We start from the raw sequence: 15914 nt of genomic DNA on the forward strand, positions 1-15914 counted from the left end.
GTTCACATTTCTATTATACTTGCAAGCTTGAACTTTTCCAATTATTATAATTTGGCGTTAAAATAGAGGGGGAGATAAACGATTGCTAGAATCAAAACGAATCGATTGGCCTACATTTTCGACAAGAGAATAGATATATTTTTTGTTTTGTTTCTTTTTTTTCTTTTCTTGTTTTATTTTATTGTTTTTTTAATCAAATTTTTCACACATATTTTATTGTCATCATTTTTTTTATACGTTTTTCATTTATATTTTAAATTTATACATTTTCGCATATATTTTATATATTATATTATTTTTTTAAATTTATACATTTCCACATATTTTATACATTATATTATTTTTTAAATTTATACATTTCCATAAATTTTAAATATATATATATATTTTTTATTATATCAAATATTTTATCTTTTATATAGAAATTTTTATAAATTTGTAACATTTTTATGTGTTATCATTTTAAAAATGAAAATATAATTTTATGTACATTTATTTTATGCTATTGTTATTTTTCAGTTTATGTTACAATAAAGATTATGAATTACAAATTTTAATAAACGAAAGAGCCTCTTGAAAAATGTAAGGTTCAAATATAAAGGGCAAATTTTTAATGCGATTCCTTTTGATTATAGTAAATTACTTTACGGTGACATTGCGCAATTTACATTTTTCTTCAGAGTAATAATGTAATTCATCGTCTATATAGTATATAGCATGACAGTTGTTTATGTTGGGTAAAGACAATTATTTTGAAATCTAATGATATTATTGAGTAGGGGGAAAAAAAACACTTTTTAAAAATTATGTGACGAATTTTTTTCCGCGAGAAGAAAATTAAAATAAATTTAAAGAAAATAAAATTATTTACTAATTTTGAAATAAATTTTTGATTTCCTTTTGAAAAATGTAGATTTTTAAATTTTATATTCATGGTTTATCTTTGTAGTGGAAAGGAAAAAGAAAAAATAAATTAAAAAATAAAAATTGTCAAATTAGAAAAAATGTGAATTTGCAAATTTCTTTTGACGTGTTTAATTCCTCTTTCTCTCTTTGATGAGGGACAAAGAGAAAGAGGATTACAATTGTCAGAGAAAGATCAGGTGATGGTCTTTCTAGTTTTATGTGGGGGAGGAAAAGCCTTTTCTTTTTTTTTTGGGGAATTATATCTTTTGTATTTATAGGCGGGGCAAGGGTAGAAAAAATTTATCCATGTTTCCTGTCTTGTAGTGACAAACATTCTTTTTTTACAGGAAAAAAAAAGAAGAGAAAGAGAGAGAGAGGCCTATTCTCGTCTTCAGTAAGTCACCCTTATATTTCCTCATGTTTTCCGGAAGGGATGATGTACAAAAGCGCTTGCGCCCCGGGAACCCTGAAGATTTTCACGAGGCTCGAAGCGGCTGGAGAACCGACAGTCCTGCCGCATCACCAAAACGCGTCACACAGTTGTGAGTAATTTTGAAAAAAATCTCTTCTTACATCTTAATTTTCTTTTTTGATATTTCTAAAGGAATTTGGTGTTGCAATTTTTTTTCCTTTTTTTTAAAAATTTAATTCCTTTTCTCTCTTTATAATTTAATGCAGAATTTAGTGATGTAATTCTGTAATTAAAAGAAAAAAAAAAAGAAAACTTTTCTTTTTTAACGAAAGGAATGTTTTCTTCTTTAATGAAATATTTTTTCATTATGAAACCATAAGGAATAGTGTGAAAATTTTCTTTTCAAAATTGAAATACAGTTAAAAGACTTTATTTATTTCAATTTTGATAATAATAATTTTCAATTTAAAATTTTTCTGAATGGAATAAAAATTTATTGTTGGAAAATCAATTTTTTCTCCTTTAGTTATTTTTCGAGTTCATATATAAAAGATTAACTAGTTTTCCAATAAAGTTCCCCGCGTATAAAAAGTCATCTCTCAAATTTAAATAATGAAAAGATATTCTCTCTCTCTCTCTGGAGTTCAGTAAATAATATTTTTAAAGTTCAGCTTTTTTTGAGAGAGAATGTATATTTCTTTTTTAAGGGGGGCTTTAAATTTATTATTAATTGGAATTTATTATATTATTTAATCAATAATTAAATATTGTTTTTGCTATTTTAATATAAAGTGATTACAATTTAAATTCGACAAACATAGTTTTCGATACAATTATAATTTGAATATGATTAAATAGATGCGATATGTAGTAAAACTAATTGAGAAATACATAAATTATTAATCCCGTGATGTTATACATTCTTTGAATAAATTGAAATTAATTTTCCCAGAGTTTATTATAGATAAATAATTATAATTAATTTTCTAAAAATTAATTTTTATTTCACTTGGAAATTTTTATTTAAAGATGTTCATTTATCTTTAATATATTATGTTTCAAATTACTAATAGAGATTAATATTTCAACTTGATAATTTGGTATTTAGTACCATGATTTTCATAATACCACGTACTTAAGAGATGAATTTGCATGAATTTTATAATTAGAGCTCATTAATTCGCATAAAGGGAAATCTAATTAGTAAATGTTTTTGAAACATGTGAATCCGTTATTTTTAATTAGTTAGTTTTTTTCTTTATTCTTTTTTTCTAACAATAAATTATATTTATAAAAAAAATAGAATTTTATCTCGAAGAAAAGAATAGAACATGAATTATGTTCAATTATACACACTGATTGGTTACAATGATCATAAAATTTAAAGCTGTCATTTAATGACAGTTATATGGGGGCGCGAGAAATAATTAATGCGTGTACTGAGATTTGACACTATACTGACAGGAATGCAAAGCATTTCTCTTTTGCTTGTGACAAGAATTTATAACAAGCCAGCTAAATTGCTGCAATTAATTTGTAAGCTAAATCGGATCATAGTGGTTGTTGTTAGTGCTTTTAATTGCATCCTTCTTTATAACAATTAAACAAAAAATACACAAAGTGTGTCTATCTCGACACGAGTATTATTCACTATTATAATAAAGCAATTACGAATGAACTCATATTTATTTTTTATAAAGTGGAAAAAAAAAATAATTTCTTTTTTCATTTTATAAAAAATTAATTATTTGTTTGAAAAACATTATTGTCACAAGAGAAATTCATAAAGGGGTTATAAATAAAAAATAATTTTTTTTTTTTTTATTAAATAGATTAATAAATTTTATAATAAATATTAAATAATAATAATAAATACAATAATAATATTAAAAAAATAATAATAATAAATAAAATTCAATGGCATTTTTATGAAAGATAAAAATAATTTTAAATTTATATCTCAATGTTTAATAGATTCGAATTTTTTTTCTCTCGAATAAATCTCTTATATATTATTATGGGTTTGGCACTTTTATAGAGAATTAAAATAAATTTATTGCATAATATCGAACATAATTTTAGAAAAAAATGAAGTCGAGATAAATTGAAAATGGTAGTAATTATTAATTTTGAAAATTTGTAATTTATTTTACATTTATAAAGAATTTTTCTGTTTTTCCAATATTTTATCGTGATGTTTGCTTTTTATTTCTTAATCTAAGTAAATAATAAAAATTTTCCATATTTCGAATAAGTGTTTTAAGAGCTAAGAACTTGCGTGCATAGAGAATTTTTCAAATGGGATTTTCCGTCGCAAAAAGCGAAATTAAATTTTAATAGAAAAAAAGGAAATAAAAAAAATTATTAATCTTTAGATTTTGAATTACTAAAAATCAAAGTTTTTGATGTTTTTTTTTCTATTTAATTCTCTTTATTTATAATCTTTTAATATAATTGGAAAATCTTTCATTAGATTTGAAATTTGCATTTTAATTTTAATTTTCATATGAAAAAATTCCATTTTAAAAATTCTTTTTATACGCGATAATTTTTTTTTTTAAATTTAGTAATATTTGGTTTTTGTTTAGATTTATTATCTAAAAATATAGAGGCACTATAAAGTTAGACATAAAAATTGACACGATAAAAAAGTGTTTATTATCGGAATAAATATATATTTAGAATAAACGTATTACGCTTCCGTAATTAGGTCAGGGTATATTCCCATAGATTCTATACGTGAACATTATTATACACAAATTATACACTTCGTTTAAAAGTTATTTTAAAGTTAAGAATTACAAAAAAATTTAGAATTATAAATTATTGTTTATTTATTTATTTAGAAAAAAAACGTATTTGATTTTCAAAAAAAAAAAATTCACAAAATTACAAAATAATTAAAAAAAAATGAGTTTCATATAAAAATTTTATTTATTTATATCTTGTAGCTTAATAATATAATTTTTATATTTTTATTAATTATAAATATATTTATAATAATATTTAAATACAATATATTATTATATAGTCGCGTTTACAAAATTTTTATTTTTTTTCTAATTTACATATATAAATTATAATTTTTAAAATAATTAAATTAATGCTTTTATGTTTAGATTAAATTGATTTTAATTTTTAAAATATTTATAAACAAATATAAACAACAGATTTTGCTTGAACTGTTATCGTAAAAAAAACAACTTTATTCTGTTTCTACAATATTTTCATAGTCCGTACCGCATTGTTGGCAAATCTTTATCAACGTATATATAGAGAGAGAGGGAGACCATAAAGCGATAGATGTTCCGCGTATATGAGAGCTTTTCTACTTTACTATCACGATAAAATGTCTTGCTAATCCAAAAATATTGTCGATTTTGTCTTAAAAATTTTATACTGAAAATTCATACTATAATTATAATAAATAGACATATATAAAAAAAAATTTTTTTAAATTAGTTTTTTAGTTTCCATACATAAAATATTGTGCGCAATATTAAAAAAAGAAAAACATTTCATCAGTAAAAAATTCATGTGTGTTTGGAAATTTTTTGTTTATTTTATAAAATATGGATATTTGCATCAGTGAATGTACAAATATTAATTTTCCTAAATTTGCCTAGTTTATATAATTCATATAATTTTTAAAGGTAGCTTTTAAAATTATTAATTTACCATTTTTTTTTTGTACATAACATTAATTTTTAGTCTAATAATTAATAAATATTTTTTTTAGTCGATAATAATTTTGATTTAAACATTCACTGATCCAATCATTCTATTTAGTTAATTGTTTACTTTATATTTATTGTTTACATAGTAAAATATTTTTTCAAATTTTTAATTTGCTTTAAAATTAAAATATTAAAATTAAAAATGAAACATTGTTTTCAGAATCAATCTAATTAAAGTCAATAAAATTAATTATTAATCTAATAACAGAAATTTTTTTAATAATTAATCAATCAAAAAAATAACAAATATTATCAATAAATGAAATACGAGATAAAATATTAGTTAAAAATTACAAATCAACTTTAAATTTCAAATTTACAAAATGAATTTTATATAAAGTGATTCTAGGGGGAAGAGAACATAAACTTTTTTTGAATAAAATATTTATTGAATTAATTGCATTATTATTATTTAATTATTTATTATAAATATTATCAATATATTTTTAATAATAATTAAGTTATTCAAATTCTATTAAATCTATATAACTTAAAAAAATCGTAGACTTTAAAAAAAACATAAGTTAAAAGTTGCACTTAAATTTAATTTAACATCAAATATATAGATGACACAGTTGTTGTAGAAATTGTTTATTATATACATTTGTTGTGAAATTAATTTGAGTGCATATTGGAAGTTATTATTACTCTATTTAAATGAAGATAATTTCTTTTCATAAAGCAGTTTTGTGTAAGACAAAATTTTAATTTTGCTTTCAGCAAAACTATATATACTATATTCTCATTCTTTAGATTAAAATTCTCTCTTAAAAAAGTTAAAACGGAGTTAATTTCCTGCATATATATATATATAAAAGAATAAAAAGCTCTTAGGGGGAAAAAATGAGACGAGAAGGTTTTTAATTTTAATTTACCTGTTACAAAGAATGTCTAAAAGTTGTTCTGCAAATCCAGATTTATATATTTTATGTATATATACAAATTTTACATTTTTAAAATGTCTGTCAAAATTATTTTTATTTGGGTAAAAAGTTTTTTTTTTAATGTCTTTCTTTTTTAATAATTTTTTTTTTCCATTTTTCGTGATAAGAAATGAAATTAAAAAGAAAATTTCTTTGATTTAGAGAAACTCTAATTTTTTGTTCGATTTAACGAAATTTTATTGAAGTAAATAAAAAATGCAAAATAATATATACAAAATATAAAGATAATTATAATAAGATATAAAAAAAAAAATGATTGGATTGGAATGAAATTTCATTTATTTTGATGAAATATTATTTTGTTCATGAGTAAATTTTCTCAATAAATATTTTTGAAGCACAAAGTTGGCACATATTCATTGACCTAAAAGCAAAAAAAAGAAAAAAATAAAATAAATAAATAAAAAGGATTTTCATAGTATTCTCGGAAATTTTGCTTCGAATCTAGTTCACATATATAATAAATATATATATTTAAAAAAAAAATGTTTAACCGTTTTCACTAAAAGTTCTACTTTTTTTTCTCGACCTTATTTTGTAAAGACTAGATTTTCAACTGATTTCAAAATTGAAGAATCGATGGAAAATATTTTTGCATTTCAAAAAAAAAAAAACGTGTTTTTATACATTTATAAAGTTTTTCTTATTATATGATTGTTATAGAAATTTTATTATTTTCATATTATTATATATTTATTTAAAAAAAATATGTGAAGCTATTCAAAATTATTTTTATATATATTGTAAAATTTTTATTATAGAATTATTAAAGTTATTTCAAAAAAAATATATGTCAAGGTATGCAAATCATTATACTATTTTTTTCCAATTGTATATTATAGATTCCTATATGATTGAAAAACAAGTCCTTGTAATGTTAAACATTTCTAAGTGTATTATTTTTCTCATTGTTTATATAAATCCTTTACTATATTCCTTATGCGCGAGTCATAAATCAAAAGAATTTTTTCGACAAATGCATTTTATTTTCTTTCTTACACGTTCTTTCTTTTGTCTTCTAAGTTAGATCAAAGAGCTTCTTACAAAATAGGATTACGATATTTTTTTTTTTTTTTTGTATCTCAAATAAGCTTTCATGAGAGTACTTACTCAAGGGAATGTGATTATTTTTTTTTTCTCTTTCTTTATTTTTACATTTGAAAAAAGAAACTATTGTTTCGAGAAACAAAATAGAATTAAATGAAAAATTAAAGTTTCTCCTTTTAAAAAAAAAATGCTTTTTTCCCCAAATAAATTGAAATTATATATAAGTTTGATTTTGCAGATGATTTTTATTTTATTTTTAAAAAATTTCTTTTTTAAAAGACAAAACATTTAACAAACTGGGACAAATTCCTCAAGTTTGTTACACAAACTGGGACGACAACCTTATTTCGGTTAATCAATAAATAGAAAATTGAAAATATTTTTGTTTCCTTCGAAATTTTCGAGTGAATTTTATTTTTATAGAAAATTTTTCGGTAACAATAGTTTTGTACTTAAAATTTAAAAACTGATATAAAAATTGTTACGAAAATTTTTTTATCATAAATAATACTAACCCAAAATTTCTATAATAAATAAGAAAATTTGTTAATGTTTAGTTTATTTTATGAGTAATTTTAACAAAACAGTATACAATAGTAATTGTAGAAATAGAATACAAACATTATTCGTACGCCTCGTTTAATTGATATGTGAATTTATGTGTTAGAGAAAGAGAGAGAGTCGGATTATATGATTACGATTATGATTATGTTTGAAATTATTGTAATTATACATTTTGCTATTAAACTAGAAATCTCAAAGTTTTAGTGATTATTAGAATGATGTACGTATATTTGAAGGTATAATATAATATTGATATTTTTAACTTGACCCATTTTACATGTTATTTCCTTTCAGTAAAATTAGAGTCAATTAATTTTTCTCAACAAATAGGAAAGAGATCATTATTACGGAATATAATTGGAAATATGTTCGATCAAGCAAAGCCTTCAATCCGTTGAAGACACGAATAAAAATAAATTTATTAGATCGTTAAATTTATTACGTTCTAGAAAAAAAAAATTTTTCTTTAATTTAGAAAACAATATCATTTATGTTGTCTTCGATTTTTTATTTTTATTCATAATTGCATTAGTACCAACACAAAAATTTAATAATAACATAAATAATAGTAATTTAATATTAAAACATTAATAATAGTAAAAATAATAATAATAATAATGATGATAAAAAATGTAATAATAATAATAGTAATAATAAAAAATTATTATCAAAACATAATGCAAAGAAAGTACATTAAGGAAAATTCACATTTTTTAAAATTAAGTTTAGTAACGAGACCTTTGTCGACTATTTGGAAATTATCTTCTTTCAAAAACGCATTAGAGGCTAAAAAATGGGGTCTAAACTTTGTCGTTAATATTTTCCTCTCTCTCTATCTCTTTTTCGCACTCTTTTTTATTTATTTTTTATTTTTTTTGGTCCAGAATAAGAATTTTAAAAACATAAAAAAAATTGAAAAATTAAAGAAAAATTTTTTTTTTTAACAATTGTTTGTTAATTTATAATTGTTATTATATGGGTTGAATTGAAAATTAATATTTCTTTTAACTGATCAATTAATTTTTTTTACTAAAATTGTTAAAATGTTTTATCAATTTAAAATATTTTAACAATTTTCTTTCAATATCCTTTGTTATGCAATTTAAATAATAATCAATTATTAAACTTTGCAATTTTCCCGTTTATATAAAAATTTCACTTAAAGTTTAAATTGAATTTCATTCGAGGCATAAGACTTTATGATTGCATATAACTTTTTTAATTTATTTTTTATTGTTTATGTGTTGTAAATTTATAAATAAATTGTTCTTTGACTATGTATATTTATCACAAATTAGAAAGTATATAATAGTTAATTAATTTAGGAATTTATTATAAAATTAATCGGTTTAAATTTTGTTTACCAATAAATTTTGAAAAATTAGATAAAACGTATTTACTGTAATTTGTAAACCAATATCGTGAATGTGAGGAGTTTATAAAAAAAAAAAAAAAAATGTTGATTATTCTTGGGGGGGAAAACACAATCAGACGTATAAGTTTTTCTTTTTTTATATTACATATATATTATTGCCATTTTGTACGTGATAAGAAAATTCATGTTCGATATATATAGATATACGTGTAATTCAAAAGGAAAATTGATTTTTTTATTCTTTTTTTATTTTGCTGACACAATTTTTTTTAATTTTGTATTTTATTACTTTGCTTATTTTTAAATTTATTTTTCTTTTCTCCCGTTATTATATTTTTTTCTTTATTTGATTTTACTATTATTATTGAAAAATTTTTTTTTCATTTTGAAATTTTATTTTCATTTACATTTTATTTTTATTTAGTTTTTATTTTCTATTGAAATTATTTTCATTTTATTATTTTCTTTCTTTATTTAATCTTAAATTATTTTATGGATAATTACAATATAATTTATTTCTCTTTTACATTATTCGTTTCATTTGTGAATTGTTATTTTAATAAAAAGAAAAGAAAATTTTCCATACTTTTCAAAATAATTTCATAAAGAATTATGAATTCGATAACAAAATTTATTCATTTAGTTATTTTCTCTAATTATATTGACGCTTTTAAAATTATTATGAACTCTATACAACAATTTCATTTTTTTGCTAGTTTTTATTTTTAAATTGTTTTTTTAATGAAAATGCCCTAAAAAAATATTTTTTTTTTTCCCATTTTCAAAATTTTGTGAACAATTTTAATTTCGATATTGTTCGTAAAAGTCAGTTTCAAAAATAAATCAAATTGTGTAAATTGAAACGTGAATAACATTTGCAGAAATTTCCGGAATTACAAAATACCTTTTACATTAACTAAATTAGTCGATAAGAACAATTCACTTTAAACTAAAATGTCAACTTGGTTCGTTAATTTAATTTCATGTATATCTGATTTCTCTTGAAATTCAATTACTCTAAAACAAAATGTTTATGACTGTCATTGAAAAGAAATTTGTTGTACTTTTTTTTTCTTTTTATTCACATTTAGAATTCCAAAATAAAATCGATGATAATTTTAATTAAATATTCAATAACATTAATTTCGCAAAAATGTTTTAAAATTTTCATTAAAATAAATAAATAAAAAGCATGAAATTTCTGTTCGTTATGATTATTAATTTTTCTATAAAATTAAAATCACAATTCAATTTGAAATTAAATGAAAAAAGTGAGACATATAAAATAGATAAAAGGAAAAATTCATATAAACATTGATTTTAAAAGTCATTTCACGTAAAAATTAACTCGTATTTTTTTTATATATATATTTTTTATTCAGTATGCTTCTGAGTATGATTTTAATGGTTTAAAATTCAAAATTCGAAATTCATAAATATGTAAATTTCTTTATGAATGTCAAGTATATAAAGACAGTGTATGAATAAGGATTTTGAATTGAAAACCCATTATATATATATATATATATATAAAGATTATTATTAGTTCATTTGCGAATATTATTTTAATATTTTGTTCGGGAGGGATTGTTTCATTATAATTTAAAAGAATTTTATTGGAAAAGACTTATTCCAATACCTTTGACTATAACCAAAGTTATCCGATAGAAAGCATCAAATTCAATTAGCTGAACCAATTTCAAATTCCATTGGAATACCATTGAATAACGTATATGTATATATATATATTGAGAAATTTCATGTTTCTACATCTATAACCGTTAATAAATATTAAAGCCTATACAAGTCATATATTCATTTAATCGAAAGAGTTTAAATTCCGTAACAAATTTTATAGATTATTTATATATTGTGTTTTAAAACTCCTAAAAAATGTTTCATAAAAAAATTTATTTGATTCAATTAATCGCATAGTTGACAAGTATCAAATTATTTGTATTAAATAATTATTATTTTTTTCAATTACAGAAATTGTTGGTTCAAATAAAAATTATTTCATTAATTTTTTATATATATATTTATTTTATAATAGTCAAATATAACCGAGTATTTGAATCAAATAAATTTTTATGTATACAATAATTTTCAAGTTATTTAAATACGAATTATTTAATTGAGCGTTATAATAAATTAAATGTTACTTTCTTCATTAAACACCTTGAAAGTTTCGTTAAATTATTTGCAAGTCAAATTAACAACATAAGTCTTAATAACTTAGATGAAATATTAATGAAGCATGAATTCGAATTTCAATGGAAAGTTTAAGCTTCTAATTTCTAGATTCCAGTCTTCGTTTTTATTCGTGTATATTGTTATATAAGTACTTTTAAATAATTAACAACTTTTAAGTGAAGTTAATTAATACTAATTAACAATTTTGCGAATGTTTTAAAGTTCCTATATAGTTTTGAAGGTCAGGCACGATTTACAATTATTTATATATAATAGATTCAAAAATAATTTCATTAAAATAGCAAAACTATAAATAAGTCACGTTTTGAATTTGGAAATTGAAGAAAAAATTTTTTCAAAAAAAAAAAAAATTGCTTCTTCTTTGCGTTCTATATATTTTATATAAAACGAGAATCAATTTCTCTTGTATTTTATTTCTCTGAAATTCCATTTTTCTCTCGAGTTCCTCTCGATTCCCCCGGCTGTCATGGCATTCGTTCCAAAAAAAAGAGAAAAATACACATAAAAAGTGGTATGAATTTTGATGAGTTGAAAATGTATTTTCAGAAATATTTATTAGTATTTGGCTTTTTGTCAGTTTTTGACAATAAAAATACTTTACACACAATCAATTAATTATTACACATTAATTAAATAATTGATTGATATTTTTCAATATAGAAAAATTCTCCATCTAAATTTTTCATTAAAAATTCTTTTATTGAGAAAAAAGTTTCATTTAAAAAAAAAAAATATGTCCGATAATTTTGTGGTAAATTTTTTTCTCGTTTTTCAATTATTTTATTTCAACTATCCGAGAATATTTTTTAAAAAACGATGGTTGAAAATTAATTAAGCGCGGTGAAACTAGCGAGCCGCCAGCCGGCAGACAGCAGACAAAACCATAGGCGTCGACGCTACACTAAACGCCACCACTAGTAAATTGGAGCTGCTGGCTATTAATTTTTCCAAAAAAAATTTTTACAAATAAAAAACCTGCTAATAAACATTCCCAGAAGATTTTCCAACAAGAAAAACGAAAATTCATTGAAAAATAAATTTTTTGAGTCGGTTTTAGTGAAAAAAAAACCAAAAAAACGACTGTCTGCTACAAGCGGCTGGGGCTGCTGACTATTAATTTTTCAAAAAAAAATTCTTGCAAATATAAAACTTGTTAATAAACATTCCCAGAAGATTTTCCAACAAGAAAATCAAAAATTCATTGAAAAATAAATTTTTTGAGTCGGTTTTAGTGAAAAAAAAACCAAAAAAACGACTGTCTGCTACAAGCGGCTGGGGCTGCTGGCTATTAATTTTTCCCAAAAAAATTCTTGCGTATATAAAACTTGTTAATAAACATTACCAGAAGATTTTCCAACAAGAAGATCAAAAATTCATTGAAAAATAAATTTTTTGAGTCGGTTTTAGTGAAAAAAAAACCAAAAAAACGACTGTCTGCTACAAGCGGCTGGGGCTGCTGACTATTAATTTTTCAAAAAAAAATTCTTGCAAATATAAAACTTGTTAATAAACATTCCCAGAAGATTTTCCAACAAGAAAATCAAAAATTCATTGAAAAATAAATTTTTTGAGTCGGTTTTAGTGAAAAAAAACCTAAAAAACGACTGTCTGCTACAAGCGGCTGGGGCTGCTGGCTATTAATTTTTCCCAAAAAAATTCTTGCGTATATAAAACTTGTTAATATACATTACCAGAAGATTTACCAACAAGAAAATCAAAAATTCATTGAAAAATAAATTTTTTGTGTCGGTTTTAGTGAAACAAAAAAAAAAAACCAAAAAAACGACTGTCTGCTACAAGCGGCTGGGGCTGCTGACTATTAATTTTTCAAAAAAAAATTCTTTCGTATATAAAAGTTGTTAAAAAACATTCCTAGAATATTTTCCAACAAGAAAATCAAAAATTCATTGAAAAATAAATTTTTTGAGTCGGTTTAAGTGAAAAAAAAACCAAAAAAACGACTGTCTGCTACAAGCGGCTGGGGCTGCTGGCTATTAATTTTTCCCAAAAAAATTCTTGCGTATATAAAACTTGTTAATAAACATTCCCAGAAGATTTTCCAACAAGAAGATCAAAAATTCATTGAAAAATAAATTTTTTGAGTCGGTTTTAGTGAAAAAAAAACCAAAAAAACGACTGTCTGCTACAAGCGGCTGGGGCTGCTGACTATTAATTTTTCAAAAAAAAATTCTTGCAAATATAAAACTTGTTAATAAACATTCCCAGAAGATTTTCCAACAAGAAAATCAAAAATTCATTGAAAAATAAATTTTTTGAGTCGGTTTTAGTGAAAAAAAACCTAAAAAACGACTGTCTGCTACAAGCGGCTGGGGCTGCTGGCTATTAATTTTTCCCAAAAAAATTCTTGCATATATAAAACTTGTTAATAAACATTCCCAGAAGATTTTCCAACAAGAAAATCAAAAATTCATTGAAAAATAAATTTTTTGAGTCGGTTTTAGTGAAAAAAAACCTAAAAAACGACTGTCTGCTACAAGCGGCTGGGGCTGCTGGCTATTAATTTTTCCCAAAAAAATTCTTGCATATATAAAACTTGTTAATAAACATTCCCAGAAGATTTTCCAACAAGAAAATCAAAAATTCATTGAAAAATAAATTTTTTGAGTCGGTTTTAGTGAAAAAAAACCAAAAAAACGACTGTCTGCTACAAGCGGCTGGGGCTGCTGGCTATTAATTTTTTCCAAAAAAATTCTTGCAAATATTAAACTTGTTAATAAACATTCCTAGAAGATTTTCCAACAAGAAAATCAAAAATTCATTGAAAAATAAATTTTTTGAGTCGGTTTTAGTGAAAAAAAAACCAAAAAAACGACTGTCTGCTACAAGCGGCTGGGGCTGCTGACTATTAATTTTTCAAAAAAAAATTCTTGCAAATATAAAACTTGTTAATAAACATTCCCAGAAGATGTTCCAACAAGAAAATCAAAAATTCATTGAAAAATAAATTTTTTGAGTCGGTTTTAGTGAAAAAAAACCATAAAAACGACTGTCTGCTACAAGCGGCTGGGGCTGCTGGCTATTTATTATTAAAAAAAAATTCTTACTGATATAAAAGTTGTTAATAAACATTTCTAGAAGGTATTCCAACAAGAAAATTAAAAATTCAGTTTTTTATTTGTAAGAATTTTTTTTGGAAAAATTAATAGCCAGCATCTCCAGCCGTTTGTTAGCAGACAATAGTTTTTCATTAATTATTATTGTTTGATTATGTAAGTGTAAATTGTTTGTTAACTAATCATATTTATGTTAAAATATGTTCATGTAGTATCATAATGTAATGTGTGAATCATTAGAACTGTTTTTATTTTTGTTTAAACGTTGCTACTCAGTTTGCTAGTGGTGGCGTTTAGTGTAGCGTCGACGCCTATGGTTTTGTCTGCTGTCTGCCGGCTGGCGGCTCGCTAGTTTCACCGCGCTAATTAATTAAAATATTTTTCTTTTTTTTTAACTTTCCGTAATAGAATTTTTTTTTTTGAAAAAATGATTATTCAAAATTAAATAAAATTATTTAAAAATGAATTTGTATTTTTATTAGTTGTTTTTTATTTAAATATTTTTTTGCTTAATATTCTTGGAAAATAATTTAATTTTTCTAACCAAGTATTTTCATAAATAAATTCTATATATTAATAAATATGGAAAATCCTCTATGTCTTAAATAAGTCGAGAACGTTGAATGGAAATCCGAGCCGTTTGCTTGCTAGAATGCAACGCTGACGTGAATATATTGAATGCGATGGTGACTGTGCTTCAAACGCTTCAAACTTGCTGACAGCCTTGTACGCTGGATTATCAACGCAGGTGAACCTAATTGTTTCACATCAGAACGCTCGACTGATAATAAATTTGATATTACAACATTCTCGACTAACTGAAAACTTTAGTTATATATAAATTTATTATTCTACTAAATTTGAACATATCATTTTTTCGAGAATTTATAATTACATTTTTTCTCTTCTTATATGTTTTAAAAATTTTCACTTCTTTTATCTTTTCTTTCAAAAAATTGAATTTTTTATGAAAGTTGAGAAAATAATATATTTTTAACCATACAAGGCCTTTTTATTATTTAATTAATTAATTATTTTTATTTTTTTATTTATTTATTATTACTTATTATTTTTATATAATTGGCATTACTCATCAAGTTTCGTATAACTGAAAAAAAATTATTTGGTTCAAATATTTTTTGTTTTATTTAAATCAAATAAATTTTAATTATATCAAGCAAATAATTAATCGAATCTAATCAATAATTTCTTTAAACAAAATATAATAATTTTTTTCAAATATTAATTTATTTATTTCGCACTAAAATATTTAATTGATGCAATGAAAAATTATTTGACACAATAATTTTATTTTATTTATTCAAGTAAACTACATTATTTTAATATATAATTAATCAATGTTCTCCAAATTATTTTTCGAAACAAAAAAAATATTTGAATCAAATAAATTATTGATTTTAACGAAAATTTATATAAAATATGAATTTAAATGAAGTTTATTGAAATTATTTCTGATGGTTTATTAAGTATAGAATCCCATAACAAATTGTATTTGAGTCTAACGAAATTTCCCCTGAGGAGATAGACAAATATAGCTGTCTTTTATTATCTCGCTTATTCTCTCTCTCTCTGTGTCCCTCTTGATTCTGCTGTTTCCAAATAATTAGTTTCAAAACCACA

At 22.3% G+C, this 15914-nt stretch overlaps 1 protein-coding gene and 1 long non-coding RNA gene across 5 annotated transcripts in view; one reads left to right on the forward strand and one right to left on the reverse strand.

Moving 5' to 3' along the window:
* The first annotated feature begins 1276 nt into the window (after positions 1-1276).
* LOC127283500 (uncharacterized) overlaps positions 1277-15914 on the forward strand; it is an 86185-nt gene continuing 71547 nt past the window's right edge. For all 4 annotated transcript variants that reach the window (XM_051308434.1, XM_051308435.1, XM_051308436.1 and 1 more), the window contains exon 1: positions 1277-1448. The gene's annotated coding sequence lies outside the window, so the exon portion shown is untranslated. The remainder of the gene's footprint in view (positions 1449-15914) is intronic.
* On the reverse strand, positions 12226-14293 carry LOC127283502 (uncharacterized). Its single transcript, XR_007843363.1, has 3 exons — positions 14022-14293; positions 13325-13672; positions 12226-12792 (listed from the first exon to the last, which is right to left on the reverse strand). It is a non-coding gene; the product is annotated as an uncharacterized LOC127283502 (long non-coding RNA).

Source organism: Leptopilina boulardi, unplaced genomic scaffold (genome assembly GCF_019393585.1).
Source record: "Leptopilina boulardi isolate dan_hultmark-lab unplaced genomic scaffold, ZJU_Lbou_2.1 LbouV2_31, whole genome shotgun sequence".
In the NCBI taxonomy this organism is placed as follows: Eukaryota; Metazoa; Arthropoda; class Insecta; order Hymenoptera; family Figitidae; genus Leptopilina; species Leptopilina boulardi.